The 19,914-nt window shown below is 35.2% G+C and overlaps 1 protein-coding gene across 1 annotated transcript in view; it reads left to right on the top strand.

Moving 5' to 3' along the window:
* LOC122811307 (aldo-keto reductase family 1 member B1-like) overlaps positions 1 to 19,914 on the top strand; it is a 356,222-nt gene that overhangs the window by 180,061 nt on the left and 156,247 nt on the right. The window lies entirely within an intron of this gene.

Genomic DNA, 19,914 nt, shown 5'->3' with positions numbered 1-19,914 from the left:
AAAAGATCATGTCTATAGACAAATCCATATCCAAGACCATTTTTACATGATTGTAAAAGAATACCAAGTTACTCATAGTATAGCTTCGCTTTATGAAACCATGTTGGACAATATCCTTGATTGTTACTCTGAAGCCTGACTTGTGTATTAATTTTGGTAGACTTCTCTCAAAGCACTTATCAAACACAGATGTCAAATTTATGGGCCTATAATTACTAATGATATCTTTCCTGTCCTTTTTATGTGCAGGGTTAATACAAAATAGCTTTCAGTCATATGGTACAATGCCATTTTCCGATAATTTATTAAAAGTAAGGATAGCTATGAAGAGGATGAAGAATGGAAAGGCTGTTGGTCCAAATGACATACCTGTGGAAGCATGGAGGTGTTTAGGTGAAATGGCAGTGGAGTTTTTAACCAGATTGTTTAATGAAATCTTTGAAAGTGAGAAGATGCTTGAGGAATGGAGAAAAAGTGTTTTGGTATTGATTTTTAAGAATAAGGGTGATGTGCAGAGCTGTAGTAACTACAGAGGGATTAAATTAATCAATCACAGCATGAAGTTATGGGAAAGAGTAGTGGAAGATAGGTTAAGAAGAGACGTGATGATTAGTGAACAGCAGTATGGTTTCATGCCAGGAAAGAGCACTACAGATGTGATGTTTGCTCTGAGAGTGTTGACAGAAAAGTACAGAGAAGGTCAGAAGGAGTTGCATTGTGTTTTTGTAGACTTAGAGAAAGCATATGATAGAGTGCCAAGAGAGGAGTTGTGGTATTGTATGAGGAAGTCAGGAGTATCAGAGAAGTATGTAAGAGTGGTACAGGATATGTACGAGGGTAGTGTGACAGCGGTGAGGTCTGCGGTGGGAGTGACGGATGCATTTAAGGTGGAGGTGGGATTACATCAATGATCAGCTCTGATCCCTTTCTTATTTGCAATGGTGATGGACAGGTTGACAGACAAGATCAGACAGGAGTCCCCGTGGACTATGATGTTTGCAGATGACATTGTTATCTGCAGTGAGAGTAGGGAACAGGTGGAGGAGACCCTGGAGAGATGGAGATATGCTCTAGAGAGAAGAGGAATGAAGGTCAGCAGGACCAAGACAGAATATATGTGTGTGAATGAAAGGGAGGATAGAGGAATGGTGAGGATGCAATGACTAGAGTTGGTGAAGGTGGATGAGTTTAAATACTTTGGATCAGTAGTTCAGAGTAATGGTGAGTGTGGAAGAGAGGTGAAGAAGAGAGTACAGGCAGGATGGAGTGGGTGGAAAAGAGTGTCAGGAGTGATTTGTGACAGACGAGTACCAGTAAGAGTGAAAGGGAAGGTCTACAAGAGAGTAGTGAGACCAGCTATGCTATATGGGTTGGAGACAGTGGCATTGACAAAAAGGCAGAAGTTTGTGCTGGATGTGGCAGAGTTAAAGATGTTAAGATTTGCACTAGGTGTGAAGAGGGTGGACAGGATTAGGAATAAGTATATCAGAGGGTCAGCCCAGGTTGGAAGGTTTGGAGACAAAGCCAGAGAGGCAAGATTACGTTGGTTTGGACATGTGCTGAGGAGGAATGCTGAGTATATTGGGAAAAAGATGCTAAGGATGAAGATGCCAGGTAACAGGAAAAGAGGAAGGCCTAAGATAAGGTTTATGGATGTGGTTAGAGAGGACATGCAGGTGGGTGGTGTGGCAGAGGAAGATGCAGAGGACAGGAAGAAATGGAAACAGATGATCCGCTGTGGTGACCCCTAATGGGAAGAGCCAAAAGAAGATGATGAATAAAAGTAAATCATAAAACAAGTGTAAGATCCACTTTTGCCTAAAGTAACGAGTCACTATATAGCTTATGTAGGCCCATAGATGAAATTTTCTTAAATTTGGAGAAGGCATTCCTAATAAAGTCCAAATCCAAAAAAGAGGCCAGCACCAAGAGTGATACCTGAGTTTATTGCAAATTCAAACCGGTTTCGGCAGTCTTGCCTTCATCAGTGAATATCATAATCAGCATATGTCATTCCTTCTATACATCCAGCACAATATCCCAATTAAATATTTAAAGAGATAGTAGTATCCAGAAGCCAGTAATGATAAAAACTGGAAATATCTCTATTAGTATATGCATGAACATTCTCATATGTAATTATTTAATCTTTTATGTATTAATTATGAATGGTCATTTAAACTAGGAGAAAAAAGAGCTCCTAGCCTAATGATCCACATTTTTTCTTTGTCATTCAAAATACTGTGCCACCCTAACTTATTCACTCTATCACCCACTATCTTATCAATAATACAGAAATGGAATATTGCTGATTTATGTTCACATACATGTTTGTAGAGGGCATTCGTCATTTGTTTGTTGCGAATGTCACTAAGGTGTTCAGACATTCTTATTCTAAAAGGTCTAGAGGTTTGTCCAACATAATAAGATGAACAAGAACATGTGGCCAAATAGACCACCCAGTCTGTTCCACAATTTGCAAAATGCTTGATCTTGTGTACCATTTGAGTATTTTTACTACAGAACTCCTTACATTTAGGCATATATCTATAAAAGGAGCAATTTTCACAAGAAAATGACCCAACCACCAAGTCCCTTGTAATGGTCAATTGTTCCAAAGACTGATTACCACCCTTTGATTTATAGTGATTAAAGTGAGACCCCAGTGTATGTCCCCTGTGATAAAAATACTTACATCTATCCATAAGGAGACTAGATAGTTCCTGATTAACCTGTAGAATATTCCAATTTTTATTAATAACATTTCTGATGGCATTGATATTCCTGCCATAGGTAGTAATCAGATACTATCCGCTGAGGTAGGCTTTTTTCTTTTGTATTGCAGTAATTCTGACCTGTCTTGTGCACTAGCCCAATTGCTAGCTGAAAGGATAGTTCCTGGTTTATAGCCCCTAGCTCTGAATCTGTGTATTAACTCAGTCTTATGATATTCGTAATCAACATTGGAAGAGCAGATTCTTGTGATACGAAGAAATTGTGACTTTGGAATGTTCCTTATAATATGATCAGGGTGTAAACTAGTTGCCTGTAAAAGGTTGTTATACTCTGGATATTTGCATAAGACCTGGGTCGACAAGGTGTGGTCTTGGTTTCTACTGATTTTAACATCAAAGTGAATTTCTTGGTGGTGTATATTGAGTGTAAATTCAATACCCAACTTGTTTTCATTGAGGTATTGGACAAATTCCAAAAGATATTCCGTGTCCGCCTGCCAGACCATCCAACAGTCGTCCAGGTACTGCCACCAAATATCCATCTCTCCCTGAAAAATGTTGAGTGATGTATCATATATAAGGAATTCCTCAAAATAGCCCATAAACAGATCCGTGTATATGGGAGAAAAGGATACTCCCATAGCTGTACCACAGACTTGCCAGTAACATTCTTGTTGGAAATAGAACACATTCTTAATTGGAACATGCTCTGCCATGCAGATAAGTAGAGTGTTAAATCCTGGTGGATAAATGTCTGCTTTATTAAGTCAATATTCTAAAGCCTACAGCCCAGCCCAGTGTGGAATATTAGTATATAACGCCGTGACATTCAATATACACATTAGCCAATCTGGTTCTAACTGAGTGTCACTTAGGATCCTCAGAAATTCTGTCATGTCCTTAATCCTGGATCTGACCATAGTCAGAAGGGGCTGTAGATATTTAGTGAGGAATCCTGATAAAGGTTCCGTAAGCGACCCCATACCAGAAACTTTTGGTCTTCCAGGTGGTTTTTGCAAGTTTTTATAAATTTTAGGTAACAAATATAGTGAATGCTTCTGGGGATTCTCAACTGTAAGATGTTTGAGAACTGATGTACTAATGATGCTTTCCTCTGCTGCCAAATTCCAAAAGGAATCAATCTCCATTTTGAATCATCCGGTTGGGTCAAGAGGCATTGGCATGTAGTGTATCCCATTCTGGAGCTGTCTATGGGCCTCTGATAAGTAGTAATCCATATCCATAACTACAACTGCTCCTCCTTTGTCGGCAGGAATAATGACTATATCATGATTAGTTTTTAATTCCCTAAGGGCTTGCTGTTCCACTCCAGACAAGTTGTGACCCAACATCCGGGTTTCATAACCATGAAAGTGTAGATCTTTAAGAACTGGTTGTTGAAAGATGAACACATATTTGTTCATAGGGGGCTGAAAAGTAGATTTTTTGTAATCAAAATCAGTAGATATTTGAGAGTCACCCTGTTGACCAAAATATAATTTTAAATGCAACAGTCTACAAAATGACAAAACATCTTTCACAATACTGTCTTCATAAACATAGAAACCAGGAACATATGTTAATCCCTTGTTAAATAGTTTCAGATAATGTTGCAGAGGAAATGTTGAGTATATTTGAGCATTCTGCTACTTGGGAATTATCATTTGTAACAGTGTTTCCAAATTGTCCACATTTGTGATGATTTCTCCCACCCCTATGTTTCCTAGGCCTAAAGGGTGGTCAGCATGTCTTTATGTGCTGGGGACCCCTGAGTGAGCCCATGCTCTGCTTCCGTAACAGAGGATTCCTCCCCTGATGTACTACTGTAATCATTTTTAGATTTCTTTAAAATGGATCTGGGTCTTTTCCTTCTGGGTCTAGTCCCACTATACTCCCCATCAGAAAAGGTGACATTCCTTTCAATACCAAAATATTTACCCTGTTCATAATCCATCAAATCCCTATGAGATTTGTGTAGTTTCTTACTTTTTACATTTTTCTCTGTTGTTAGTAAATCCTTGGATAGTTTCTGAAGACATTCTTGGTATAATGTCTGACCCTCGTATGTCTTGATTTCCTCACAAATATGTTGGGTTCTGTAATGTTGGTCTGAACTTACCATTCATAAAAGGAAGACAATATTGTCACAAATGACACGGTTGCATCTTGCTGAGCTTCTGCCCATTCCTCATATAGCCTGTCGTCTGGATTACTGAATTCTCAAACCCCTTGGAGTTATATTTTTGGCCTGATAGGCCTTAAATAGTTTAAGGTGCCAAACTGAACTGCATAAATCGGTCATACTTTTAGTCAATTTGATAAAAAAATTCTTACAAAGATCATTTGGGTCCCTGGTATCTCCGGTAGTAAGACCACCATTATTCTGAACCCCAAACACTTGTAGCTCATTTTTATCTGAAGATAGACCCTGCAGTATAGTGACTAAGTCCATGGTAGATGTCTCTTATTATGCTCTGGGATCAACCCAAAAAATCATTAATGCAGGGGAAGAAAACAGAGTAGGTATGTGGATCTCTTTAACCAAACAAATCCTTTTGGATGGGTAAAATACTCAAAAATATAGTAAAAAATCCCTTCTTATTCTATGTTAGTTATTAACTCCAAAAAAGTATCTAATAATTATTTAGGAGAATATACCCAGATGATCATTGCTATACATATATAGTATTCTCCCTATTAGAATTGTTTTTCAACCACAGTATAGACAATAATACTTTTCAAAAATGTTAACAATATATAGAGAAAATTAAACTATGTATTATCCTCTAAAAAAAAAAGAGAACAAATCATTTGTTTGTAAGGAAACACAGTATGTAAATGCAAATGTTGTTCCCCTCTAAAGCAAGGATTTACATGAGTCATTTGGTATTTAAAGTAAATGTCCACCTCATCTTTGATGTTAAGTGGAGACAATTATATATGACTTGATATATTAAATGTTGTGACAAAACACGTAATTCAATTTGAACAGTAATGTCAGTAGTTTGAACTGTAAATAATATCAGAAAAACATCCAATTTTGTATGCGATTCATAAAATCCCACATAAATGAGTGATAGAGCTTCATCAAATAACTGTGACCCGCAAAAGATGTATTATACACGATATGATTTGGCTGAATATGTAAATGGGCTGCCACAAAGCACCCTAGTATGCATATGTCACAAAAATCTTGGTCATTTATGTATTATAAAACAATACACCTGTAACCAAAGTACCTATATATGAAATATGGAAAACAGTGTACCTGTTGTAGTTGTCCAAAGTTCCATATACAACAGAATAGAAAAATCACTTCCACAGTACCTCCAAAAATGCCTCCGGTAACCACTAATAAGTGCCAACGACTGCCAGATAATCTGATATTCCACAGTTTATTAAAATAAAGCACAGACTGATACGACAAACAGAAAGAAACAAACAAGATGTAATAAACAAAACAGAGTTAAGCGCTTTCAACCATTTCAATTGTCTGGCAGTCGTTGGCACTTATTGGTCGTTACCGGAGGCATTTTTGAAAGTTCCATATACAAGATAATACCCAGTTGTGATAATTACAGTCCAAAATGTACCAAATTATGTCCCAAAGCTTGTAATTTAAGCCTCCAGTTGCTCTATATGCCACAACGATCCTTCAATCCTATTGTCGTGAAACAGTAGAGCAATTCAATGTTGCAGCCTCTATGAACTGTCCCAAAAGGCCCCTGTACACAGGTACACAAGATCAAGCATTTTGCAAATTGTGGAACAGACTGGTTGGTCTATTTGGCAACATGTTCTTGTTCATCTTTTTATGTTGGACAAACCTCTAGACCTTTTAGAATAAGAATGTCTGAACACCTTAGTGACATTCACAACAAACGAATGACAAATGCCCTCTACAAACATGTATGTAAACATAAATCAACAATATTCCATTTCTGTATTATTGATAAGATAGTGGGTGATAGAGCGAACAAGTTAGGGTGGCGCACAGTATTTTGAATGATAAAGAAAGAATGTGGATCATTAGGCTAGGAGCTCTTTCTTCCCCTGGTTTAAATGACCATTTATAACTAATACATAAAAGATTAAATAATTACATATGAGAATATTCATTCATATACTAATAGAGGTATTTCCAGTTTTTATCATTACTGGTTTCTGGATACTACTGTCTCTTTAAATATTTAATTGGGATATTGTGCTGGATGTATATAAGGAATGACATATGCTGATTATGGTGTTCCCTGATGAAAGCAAGACTGCCGAAACTGGTTTGAATTTGCAATAAACGCGGGTATCACTCTTGGTGCTGGCCTCTTTTTTGGATTTGGACTTTGCTTTTTGGCCGTTTGCACCTGCCCTACGTGCGAAGTTCATTTGGGCTTGGATCACGTTGCTTCACTTCGCTGGGGGCTCCTGAATGATCAGATGCACGTTGCAGCTGCTTATACTGCAATTTTATTTTCAGCACTTTCTTTTTGTTAAACTATTTCAACACCCTACTTGGATTATCATTTACTCTGACTCGGAGCCAGGAAACAACATCATTTGGACTTACTGTTTGTTTGGTGAAGTGTTTTTCACTTAAGAAACGCTGTTCGGCAGGTATGTTGGTGCTTTAAAATATCTTACGTCTGAAATATGAGCTTAAATAGAACCGAGATGGTGGATTACCAATTATGAGATTCATTTTTGGAAAACTAAGGTCTTTGGTTATTTAATCAAGCCTTTTGGACTGTGACAACAGGATTGAAGGATCATTGGGGCAGATGTAACCATTGTAGACTTTTATGTTTTTCATGCAAGTGTTTAGTCCGCCATATTGCACCGCATCTAGGGATCACAATACTACAGGCAGGTGTGTTTATGTACTTACTTGGGCCTTTTGAAATAACTCAATGACATTTAACATATAAAGCTTGGCTATAATGTGTTTGGTAAAGTGTTTTTTACTTAGAAACGCTGTTTGGCAGGTATCTTGGCGTTCAAAATATCTTACGTCTGAAATAGGAGCTCAAACAGAACCGAGATGGTGGCTTACTATTTATGAGATCCATTTTTGGAAAACTAAGGTCTCTGCTTATGTAATTAAGCCTATGGGACTGTGACAACAGGATCAAAGGATCGTTGTGGCAGATGGAACCATTGTAGACTTTCATGTTTTTCATGCAAGTGTTTAGTTCGCCATATTGTACCGTATCAAGCGATTACAAATCTATAGGGCAGATGTGTGCTTATGGACTTATTTGGGCCTTTTGGAACAATTTATTGACTTTTAACATATGTTGCTTGGTCATAACGTGTTGTTACTGATTGCGGCAACTGGATCGAAGGATCGTTGTTGCGTATGGATTACAGGGGCCTTTTGGGACAGTTCATAGAGGCCGCAACATTGAATTGCTCTACTGTTTCGCGACAATAGGATCGAAGGATCGTTGTGGCATATAGAGCAACTGGAGGCTTAAATTACAAGCTTTGGGACATTATTTGGTACATTTTGGACTGTAATTATCACAACTGGGTATTATCTTGTATATGGAACTTTGGACAACTACAATAGGTACACTGTTTTCCATATTTCACATGTAGGAACTTTGGTTACAGGTGTATTGTTTTATAATAGATAAATGACCAAGATTTTTGTGATATATGCATACTAGGGTGCTTTGTGGCAGCCCATTTACATATTCAGCCAAATCATATCGTGTATAATACACCTTTTGCAGGTCACAGTTATTTGATGAAGCTCTATCACTCACTTATGTGGGATTTTATGAATAGCATACAAAATCGGATGTTTTTCTGATATTATTTACTGTTCAAATTACTGACATTACTGTTCAAATTGAATTGTGTGTGTTGTCACAATATTTAACATATCAGGCCATGTATAATTGTCCCCACTTAATATCAAAGATCAGGTGGACATTTATTTTAAATACCAAATGACTCATGTAAATCTTTGCTTTACAGGAGAACAACATTTGCATTTACATACTGTGATTCCTTACAAACAAATGATTTGTTGTCTTTTTTTTTAGAGAATAATACATTGTTTAATTTTCTCTATATATTGTTAACATTTTTTGAAATGTATTATTGTCTATACTGTGGTTGAAAACCAATTCTAATAGGGAGAATACTATATATGTATAGCAATGATCATCTGGGTATATTCTCCAAAATAATTATTAGATACATTTTTGGAGTTAATAACTGACATAGAATAAGAAGGGATTTTTTACTATATTTTTGAGTATTTTACCCATCCAAATGGATTTGTTTGGTTAAGAGATCCACATATCTATTCTATTTTCTTCCCCTGCATTAATGATTTTTTGGGTTGATCCCAGAGCATAATTAGAGACATCTACCATGGACTTAGTCACTATACTGCAGGGTCTATCTGCAGATAAAAATGAGCTACAAGTGTTTGGGGTTCAGAATAATGGTGGTCTTACTACCGGAGATACCAGGGACCCAAATGATCTTTGTAAGAATCTTTTTATCAAATTGACTAAAAGTATGACCAATTTATGCAGTTCGGATTGGCACCTTAAACTATTTAAGGCCTATCAGGCTAAAAATATAACTCCAAGGGGTTTGAGAATTCAGTAATCCAGACGACAGGCTATATGAGGAATGGGCAGAAGCTCAGCAAAATGCAACCGTGTCATTTGTGACAATATTGTCTTCCTTTTATGAATGGTAAGTTCAGACCAACATTACAGAACCCAACATATTTGTGAGGAAATCAAGACATACGAGGGTCAGACATTATACCAAGAATGTCTTCAGAAACTATCCAAGGATTTACTAACAACAGAGAAGAATTTAAAAAGTAAGAAACTACACAAATCTCATAGGGATTTGATGGATTATGAGCAGGGTAAATATTTTGGTATTGAAAGGAATGTCACCTTTTCTGATGGGGAGTATAGTGGGACTAGACCCAGATCCATTTTAAAGAAATCTAAAAATGATTACAGTAGTACATCAGGGAAGGAATCTTCCATTACAGAAACAGAGCGTGGGCTCACTCAGGGTTCTCCAGCACATAAGAACCAAAAAAAAAATGCTGACCACCCTTTAGGCCTAGGAAACATAGGGGTGGGAGAAATCATCACAAAAGTGGACAATTTGGAAACACTGTTACAAATGATAATTCCCAAGTAGCAGAATGCCTAAATGTACTCAATATTTCCGCTGTAACATTATCTGAAACTGCTATTTAACAAGGGATTAACATATGTTCCTGGTTTCTGTTTTTATGAAGACAGTATTGTGAAAGATGTTTTGTCATTTTGTAGACTGTTGAATTTAAAATTATATTTTGGTCAACATGGTGACTCTCAAATATCTACTGATTTTCATTTAAAAAAATCTACTTTTCAGCCCCCTATGGACAAATATGTGTCCATCTTTCAACAATCAGTTCTTAAAGATCTACACGTTCATGGTTATGAATCCTGAATGTTGGGTCACAACTTGTCTGGAGTGGAACAGCAAGCCCTTAGGGAATTAAAAACTAATCATGATATATTCATTATTCCTGCTGACAAAGGAGGACCAGTTGTAGTTATGGATATGGATTACTACTTATCAGAGGCCCACAGACAGCTCCAGAATGGGATATACTGCATGCCAATGCCTTTTGACCCAACCAGACGATTCAAAAAGGAGATTGATTCCTTTCTGAATTTGGCATCTGAGGAAGGCATCATTAGTACATCAGTTCTGAAACATCTTACAGATGAGGATCCCCAGAAGCAGGCACTATATTTGTTACCTAAAATTCACAAAAACTTGCAAAAACCACCTGGAAGACCAATAGTTTCTGGTATGGGGTCACTTACAGAACCTTTATCAGGATTCCTCACTAAATATCTACAGCCCCTTCTGACTATGGTCAGATCCAGGATTAAGGACACGACTGAATTTCTGAGGATCCTAAGTGACACTCAATTAGAACCAGATTGGATAATGTGTACATTAGATGTCATGGCATTATATACTAATATTCCACACTGGGCTGGGCTGGAGGCTTTAGAATATTGACTTAATAAAGCAGACATTTATCCACCAGGATTTAACACTGTACTTATTTGTATGGCAGAGCATGTTCTAACTAAGAATGTGTTCTATTTCCAACAAGAATGTTACTGGCAAGTCCATGGTACAGCTATGGGAGCATCCTTTGCCCCATATACGCGGATCTGTTTATGGGCTATTTTGAGGAATTCCTTATATATGATACATCACACAACATTTTTCAGGGGGAGATGGATATTTGGCAATGGTACCTGGACGACTGTTGGATGGTCTAGCGGGCGGACACGTAATGTCTTTTGGAATTTGTCCAATACCTCAATGAAAACAAGTGGGGTATTGAATTTACACTCAGTATGCACCACCAAGAAATTCACTTTCTTAATGTTAAAATCAGTAGAAACCAAGACCACACCTTGTCGACCCAGGTCTTATGCAAATATCCAGAGTATAACAACCTTTTACAGGCAACTAGTTTACACCCTGATCATGTTATAAGGAACATTCCAAAGTCACAATTTCTTCGTATCACAAGAATCTGCTCTTCCAATGTTGATTACGAATATCATAAGACTGAGTTAATACACAGATTCAGAGCTAGGGGCTATAAACCAGGAACTATCCTTTCAGCTAGCAATTGGGCTAGTGCACAAGACAGGTCAGAATTACTGCAATACAAAAGAAAAAAGCCTACCTCAGCGGATAGTATCTGATTACTACCTATGGCAGGAATATCAATGCCATCAGAAATGTTATTAATAAAAATTGGAATATTCTACAGGTTAATCAGGAACTATCTAGTCTCCTTACGGATAGATGTAAGTTTTATTATCGCAGGGGACATACACTGGGGTCTCACTTTAATCACTATAAATCAAAGGGTGGTAATTAGTCTTTGGAACAGTTGACCATTACAGGGGACTTGTTGGTTGGGTCATTTTCTTATGGACATTGCTCTTTTTGTAGATATATGCCTAAATCTAAAGAGGTCTCTAGTAAAAATACTCAAATGGTACACAAGATCAAGCATTTTGCAAATTGTGGAACAGACTGGGTGGTCTATTTGCACACATGTTCTTGTTCATCTTATTATGTTGGACAAACCTCTAGACCTTTTAGAATAAGAATGTCTGAACACCTTAGTGACATTCGCAACAAACAAATGACGAATGCCCTCTACAAACATGTATGTGAACATAAATCAGCAATATTCCATTTCTGTATTATTGATAAGATAGTGTGTGATAGAGTGAACAAGTTAGGGTGACACAGTATTTTGAATGACAAAGAAAGAATGTGGATCATTAGGCTAGGAGCTCTTTTTTCCCCTGGTTTAGATGACCATTTATAACTAATACATAAAAGATTAAATAATTACATATGAGAATGTCCATTCATATACTAATAGAGGTATTTTCAGTGTTTATCATTACTGGTTTCTGGATACTACTGTCTCTTTAAATATTTAATTGGGATATTGTGCTGGATGTATATAAGGAATTACATATGCTGATTATGGTATTCACTGATGAAGGCAAGACTGCTGAAACTGGTTTGAATTTGCAATAAACTCAGGTATCACTCTTGGTGCTGGCCTCTTTTTGGATTTGGACTTTGCTTTTTGGCCATTTGCACCTGCCCTATGTGTGAAGTTCATTTGGGCTTGGATTCCTAATAAAGGAATCTGATAAAAGAGGACAAGGATCCAAGAAAGTCATCTGATCAGTAAAAGAAAAAGAAGAACCAAGATCCTGACTTACAGCAGAATAATATTTATTAAACTCACATGCTGTTGTATAAGGATCGGTTAATATTACATTGTATTTAAAATAAGTTTGATATGAGATGCCATTGTATTCAGTGAGTTAATATATTTGCAATTGTTTTTGTGGATTTACTAATTCAATTATTTTCATAGTTAGTCTTGGCTGATTTTGCCTGATTTTATTTTTTTACAAATGGAGTTAAAATGTTCTTATTTACATTAATAAGAAACCATGTTAGGGTTTTGTAGTGTCATGTTTTATTTCTATATAACTTTATGATGGACTTATTTCACCATGTACAAAATGAATTAACATTTTTTAGAACAGCTTCATTGACACAGCTACTGAATAACTTCTCCATGGTAGAGAAGCCATATTGATACTCCAAAAGATTTAATATGTAAGACCTTTCTATGTTAGAAATTGGAGTAAAACATTTACAATAATTTGTTTGATATATAGTATAAGTTTTACCATGAAATAATATGCTTATATTTTGTTCCATCTGAAACATATTTATATTATGGTCAGAATAACCCAGGGAACATGTTACTCTTAAATCCCGTATTTTATTTGGACTGTTAGTCCCAATTAAATCTAAAATATTATTACCTTGCATATTATAAGTAACCAGTTTTGTTAGTCCATAAAAAAAATTATGTTAACAAATTCTTTATCAAAACATGAGTTACTTGACATGGAGTTGCACTTTATCCCAGGGTAGTTAGTCACCCAAAAGTAAAATATTTGTCTTATTTAGAAAAAAAAATAATAATTTTATCACTTAATCCCAATGCTTCATACTAGACATACTTTGAGTATGACAGCTTAAAACTATGAAAATGCTATTGTTGTGATTATGATTCAAAATGTTGACAATTGCTCATAAAGCATTACAATATTTACAAGTCATGAAGGCAAACTTTTGTGGACCAATAAAGTCAGATCTTCATCATTAAAATGTACTCTTAGGCATGCATATTTGACAAAGTCTTTAAAATGACAATACATTGAGTTCAATGATTCAGTAATAGCAATACTCTGAAAATGCTCTTTTGATATTAGGTCAATAAGTTAATCAAATGTGTTACTTAAGCTTCTTGCATTGCCATGTAAGTGGCACCAAACCAATTAAGATGTAACACATATCTAACAAACATTCTCCAATCATAAATACATTCTTCCCAGGAAGTATCAAGCTTTATGTTACAGACAAGTGCTAACTGTCCTAACCAATCATTAAAGTTATGTGCTTTAATAAATAAATAATCAGTTCACGAGGTTGATGGTATGATCTCGCTGAGGACATAGCTCCACATTTAAACTTTCTAGATACTCTACCATATATGGAATAGCATTTTCATATAGTTAATAGGGGTGTGTCTCAAAACATTAGCTCCTGCATGAAGTACAGTTATCTTATATCTCATTCTTTTCTGACATCAGTCTTGGTACGAGACTAGATATGTCAGTCAGTCAGTCAGTCAGTCTGAAGCCCAGTAGGGATGAAACTTTGTGAGTGTTTTTATCTAAACCACAGAGACTGTAAGCCACTGGATTTAAAATGGTGTTTCCCAAAATTAAAACGTCATTGTCTTTATTATTTAATTTACTACCTAGGGTAAACTCAGTAAGAGTGACTGAATTATCCTGAGTAGCCACTTTCTACCTTTTTGTAACATGACCATCATAAATATTTACATCAAGGATCACCACCTGAGAACTTATTACAAGCTAATGTAGCATTTGTGTCACCAAGTGTTGATTGGGTCCCTTCTGCTCCATTTTCATTTGGTGTCGAATTGTTAACTTCTTTACTAGTAGATAAAAATTTGCTGATCAAGGTTAGGGGACGATATATTAACACTACTGTTATGACTAAAGACATTTTGGATACTAGCAGGGGTTGTTATTATTATTATTATTATTATTGTTATTATTATTATTATTATTATTATTACTACTACTATTATTATTATTCCTATTATTATTATTATTACTACTACTATTATTATTATTCCTATTATTATTATTATTATTATTATTATTATTATTATTACTACTACTATTATTATTATTCCTATTATTATTATTACTACTACTATTATTATTATTAATATCATGAGGGAACAGCTGGCCGCACTTAATAATATACGGGCTACCTCTGTTAGAATCATAAAGCCGGACAAAGGGGGCGGTTTGGTAATATTAGAACACATGGACTATGTAGAGAGAATGTACAAGGTGTTAAACTCCCCAGCATATGAATCTACTACACTAAATGAGTTGAATACAACCTCTAACAGAATTAGGGGGTATTTTAGAGACCTATTTATTCAAGGGAGAATTGACCTGGACATTTTCAACTACATAGACATCCTGCACCCTAGGGTACCGGTAATGTTCGGCATCCCTAAGGTGCACAAAAACCTAAATGACCCACCGATGCGAGCCTTGATTGATGGGAGAGCCTCACAGTCATATCCCTGTTCTAAATACATCGACTCCTTGCTTTCTACCTACTTGGAACGTATTCCGAGTATCTGCAAGGACTCCTGGTCTTTTTTGACCAATTTGAATGAGATTAATATAGACCACAGCATCAATTTTCTCACAATTGATGTTGTTGATCTGTATACTTCCATTCCACACCAGGAGGCAGTGGAATGGATTGACTTGCTCCTAACAGATTTGGGGGCTTCGAAAAATGATATCAAGAACATCACCGAACTTTTGGATATTGTATTATCTTCTAATTTCTTCCTTTTTGAAAGGGATTTGTACATCCAAAAACAAGGTGTGGCTATGGGGTCTCCTTGTGGGGCCTCCGTAGCCAACCTATTTATGGCATATTGGGAGAAACATTTTATTTTAAATAACACTGAGTGGAAGACTGAGCTCGTGTTTTACACACGCTTCCTTGACGATGTGTTTATCCTTTTTAAGGGTAAATCTGATCGGGCTATAGAGTTCGTTAACTTCCTGAATCAGACTACAACTTTTCTCAAATTCACCCATAATTTTGCCATGGATGCCATTGACTACCTTGACGTTAGGTTGACTAGGGACCCTATGTCTAGTAAACTAAAATCTGTCATTTATAGGAAGAAAACCTATGTAAATTCTTTTCTGCACTTTTCTAGTGCACACCCTTACAAACTCAAAAGAGCCATAGTTAAGGGGCAGCTAGTGAGGGCAGTTCGAATGTGCACTGATCATTCAGATTTCTTAGCTGAATGCACATTTCTAAAAAACTTATTTGTAAATCGTGGATACCCCATCCAGTTAATTGAGGACTTGATCCATGAGGTGGAATGTAAGAAAGCTAACGGCTTTTTTAACCCCATTCTTACTAGCTTTTGTAATGTTGATGCTGATTTGACTATTCGATTTGAAGCCCAATATTCCACATCAAGGCAGTCGATGGCCAATTCTGTTGAAGTGGTTTGTCCATCTCAATATCCATGTAGTTTTATTACTACCTTTAATATCAACTCCAGTTCAATACAAGAAATTATGAATAAGAATTGTTTTTTCATTTCTAGTACTCCATCTATGGTTGAAAAATTAGGAGAAAAACCCCGGATTGTTTACAAAAGGGGTCCTAATTTAAAGGAACTTTTACAGAAGCACCCTAGTTATGACATGCAGAATAGAAATAAAGGGTGCTATGCATGCGGTTTTTGCACTTATTGTCACTATATTAGGAATGGCAGTTCATTCTCTATTAGAGATAAAAAATTTGACATCTTCCATAGGATCACTTGTAATACCAAATCGATAGTATACATAGCGTTCTGTTCTTGCTGTACAGCATATTATGTCGGCAAAACAGACAGAAGATTTAAAGACCGCATTTACCAGCATAATTACGCCATTAGAAACCAGAACTGTGAGAACGCTTTGGCAAAACATGTAGTAAGCAGTCCAGGTCACTCTTTTTCGTTTATGGGTATAGACCACATTGCTGACTCTATTAGAGGTGGACCGACTTCCATTATTTTAGAAAACTGTGAATTGTTATGGCAGCTCAAACTGGATGCGTTTAACACACCAGGTCTTAATGACAGCTGTAACATTTCTGCTCATTTAAAATATAAATCTTATTTGAGGTAGCCTCTTTGGGGACTTACTTAAACTGCCCTACTATTTTAATTTTAAAATAATTTTAATATTATTATTATTTTCGTTTAGGGTTGGTTTGCCCCCTTTTTTGAGTGTACCAACATTTACTTTTTTATTTGTTGGTATAATATTATTGCCTATCATTAGGTTTTTTATTACTTTTGTAATAATTTTGTTTTTGACCTTCCATTTGTCAGAACATTATGTTCTGTTTTTTAGTGGATTTATTGTCCTTTATTCAAAAGGGTCCTTGCCCCTCTATCTGTATATTTATAACATATTTTTAATATGTTTGCTGGTGTTTACGGGCTTACCCTTCTACAGCAGTTTTGACTGAGCGAGCAATAAAACATATACTTGTAGGTTTACTTGCTTTATTCACCTACAACTAATATGTGTTTTACAATATTAGTACATTTTATTTTACTTGTTTTAAGAGGTTTTTGTTATCATTTATATGGTACACTATATATATATATATATATATATATATATATATATATATATATATATATACACACTTTTTCAAATTTTGATGTTTTATTTTCTGTGTTTTTAACTTCTGACATTGCTCTTTTATATCAATAGAGCGTACTTTTCACCTTTTGATGATAATACTGCTTTAAATTCATCATTGTTGGCAGGAAGTGATGTAATTAGTGTAATCACTTGCTATATTTTATAAATGTGTCTTTCTTTGGTACCCATTCACTCTGAAGAAGCTACCATTTTTGAGTAGCGAAAACGCTGTTTTAACTTGTATTGTAATAAAATCGCGTTAAGGATTTTATTCGTCTGGTGTGCTTCTGCTTGAATCTGCTTGCCTTACTTCACCAGTTTGTTTTGTTTGGCGTGCTTACTACTATTATTATTATTATTATTACTACTACTACTACTACTATTATTATTATTCCTATTATTATTATTATTACTACTACTATTATTATTATTCCTATTATTATTATTATTATTATTACTAGTACTACTATTATTATTATTCCTATTATTATTATTATTATTATTACTACTATTATTATTATTCCTGTTATTATTATTATTATTATTATTATTACTACTACTATTATTATTATTCCTATTATTATTATTCCTATTATTATTATTATTATTACTACTACTATTATTATTATTCCTATTATTATTATTATTATTACTACTACTATTATTATTATTATTATTACTACTATTATTATTATTCCTGTTATTATTATTATTATTATTACTACTACTACTGTTATTATTCCTATTATTATTATTATTACTACTACTATTATTATTCCTATTATTATTATTACTACTATTATTATTATTCCTATTATTATTATTATTACTACTACTACTATTATTATTATTCCTATTATTATTATTATTATTATTATTACTACTACTACTATTATTATTATTATTATTATTATTATTATTATTATTATTAACAGAAGTAAGATGACCGTAAGGTGCAGCTTCATTTATAGCTTTTCTGTTTAAGCTAACCCTATTTTATTCCAAGTCACTGAAAAGTAAATTTGAATGATCTTGAGCAAAAGTGGTAATACTAGCTAAAAAATCAGTTTATTATCACTTGTAACTAGTCTATTTGTACGAGTTTCATCTTTATCCAAATTACTCATGGTGCTGTCACAGACTTCTGAGTTTAATACACTACATGCAGTGTCTTTATTTTTATTTAATGAAGAGGAAGATGTTTTGCACTTCTTTTTATTAGTTTGTGCCTGAGACCTTTTCTTTTTTTCTAGGCTTTTCATTTTCTTGTATAAAATGGGAAGTAGTAAATTGTTGTTCTTTAGAACTGTTCTGTTTAACAGTTTGAGAATTTAAAACAGTTCTTTGTAGGGGTGAATAATCTTCACCTAACCAGTCTATTATGTACTCAGAGAGTGAAGAAAATGCTTTACCAAAATGACAAGAATAAAACTTTGTGTTGCTGCTAATTTTACATTTCACTATGTTAAACAGTACATACAACTTTGTAAAATTGATGCTGAAGCCGTATAGAGGATCCCTTAAGTATGTATCACAGTGCTTGCATTCAAAAATGCATTTGTTTTCTAACCAGTTCTCAAAGATATAAGAATTTAAAGAACCCATTACAAAGCACCTTAAAGTTTAAAGTGGTAACCAGTAACAAGTTCAAACATTGTACATGAACTAGTATGACAGTTTCCACACAACAAACCAGTCTGACTAATGTAAATAAGTGAACTGTAAATAATATGGGCAAATCAGTAGTAGTGTACAAAAAAAATACTATAATAAACCACTCACCACATTGTAGTGATCAGATTATTACTTAGAACTATGCCCCCTCAGCTCTTACATAGAACAGCAAAAAAATAAAGAAAGAAAAAGGGCTGCTCCTTCTACTAACATCCCCCTCCCTCCCTCCTGCCCCAGTCATTCAGGTCTGGTTTAAGTGCCCTGCACTAACCTTCCTTCCACACATTTTATTAAAACAAACAAAAAAAATAATTTCTTCTTTTAAACTGTAGCAAACTGCTTGCTACAAATGTAGCGAACTGTTGCTATAGTTTATACCATGCATGCACGGAGTGCTACAGTACTCAAGTTTTAGATTAAATTTTTTTTTTTTTCTTTTAAATGTAGCAGACAGTTACTACAGTTTAGACCACACACTCTGAGCTACAGCACTCGGGTTTGACCTCAAATGCCATACTGGCTTTTAAAACCTGGTATTGCATTAAAGAGAGAGATCTGAATAGTCTGATCACACCCCTCCAAAACTTTGCACCCGGGCAGTTGGCCCTCTCGCCCTGCCCTAGCTATGCCATGGACAGTGGGCTGCTTGGAGGTTTTGTGGTGTTGATACCAGCATAGGTAAATAAATGCTTGATGTACAAATGATTCAGATAAACTTTCGATGATGCACCGTTGAATGTAGATTAACAAAATATTTTCAGACAGTACCAGATAACATTTATATGACACACTTTGTCTACAGTTCTAGGGTTTCCATTGGAAATATTTTTTAAAGTTAAGGATCCTGCACTAACCATCACTTCTGGTATATTTACCTTCCTCAGGCACTACTACATGATGAGAGGCACATACAGGCATGAACTTAGAAATCTCTTTAATCCCTTTCCTTGATGATGTGGTATGATGGCCATTAAAATGGAAATTTGGTAAGTACTACTGACCTGAGTGACACTAATGGTGTTACACAGGATCTTCCTCTG

The sequence above is a fragment of the Protopterus annectens genome, chromosome 9.part0, assembly GCF_019279795.1.
Source record: "Protopterus annectens isolate FY-2018-M chromosome 9.part0, PAN1.0, whole genome shotgun sequence".
NCBI classification, from domain to species: Eukaryota; Metazoa; Chordata; order Ceratodontiformes; family Protopteridae; genus Protopterus; species Protopterus annectens.
The sequence above is the reverse complement of the archived record's forward strand: the minus strand, read 5'-3'. Positions and strand labels throughout refer to the sequence as shown.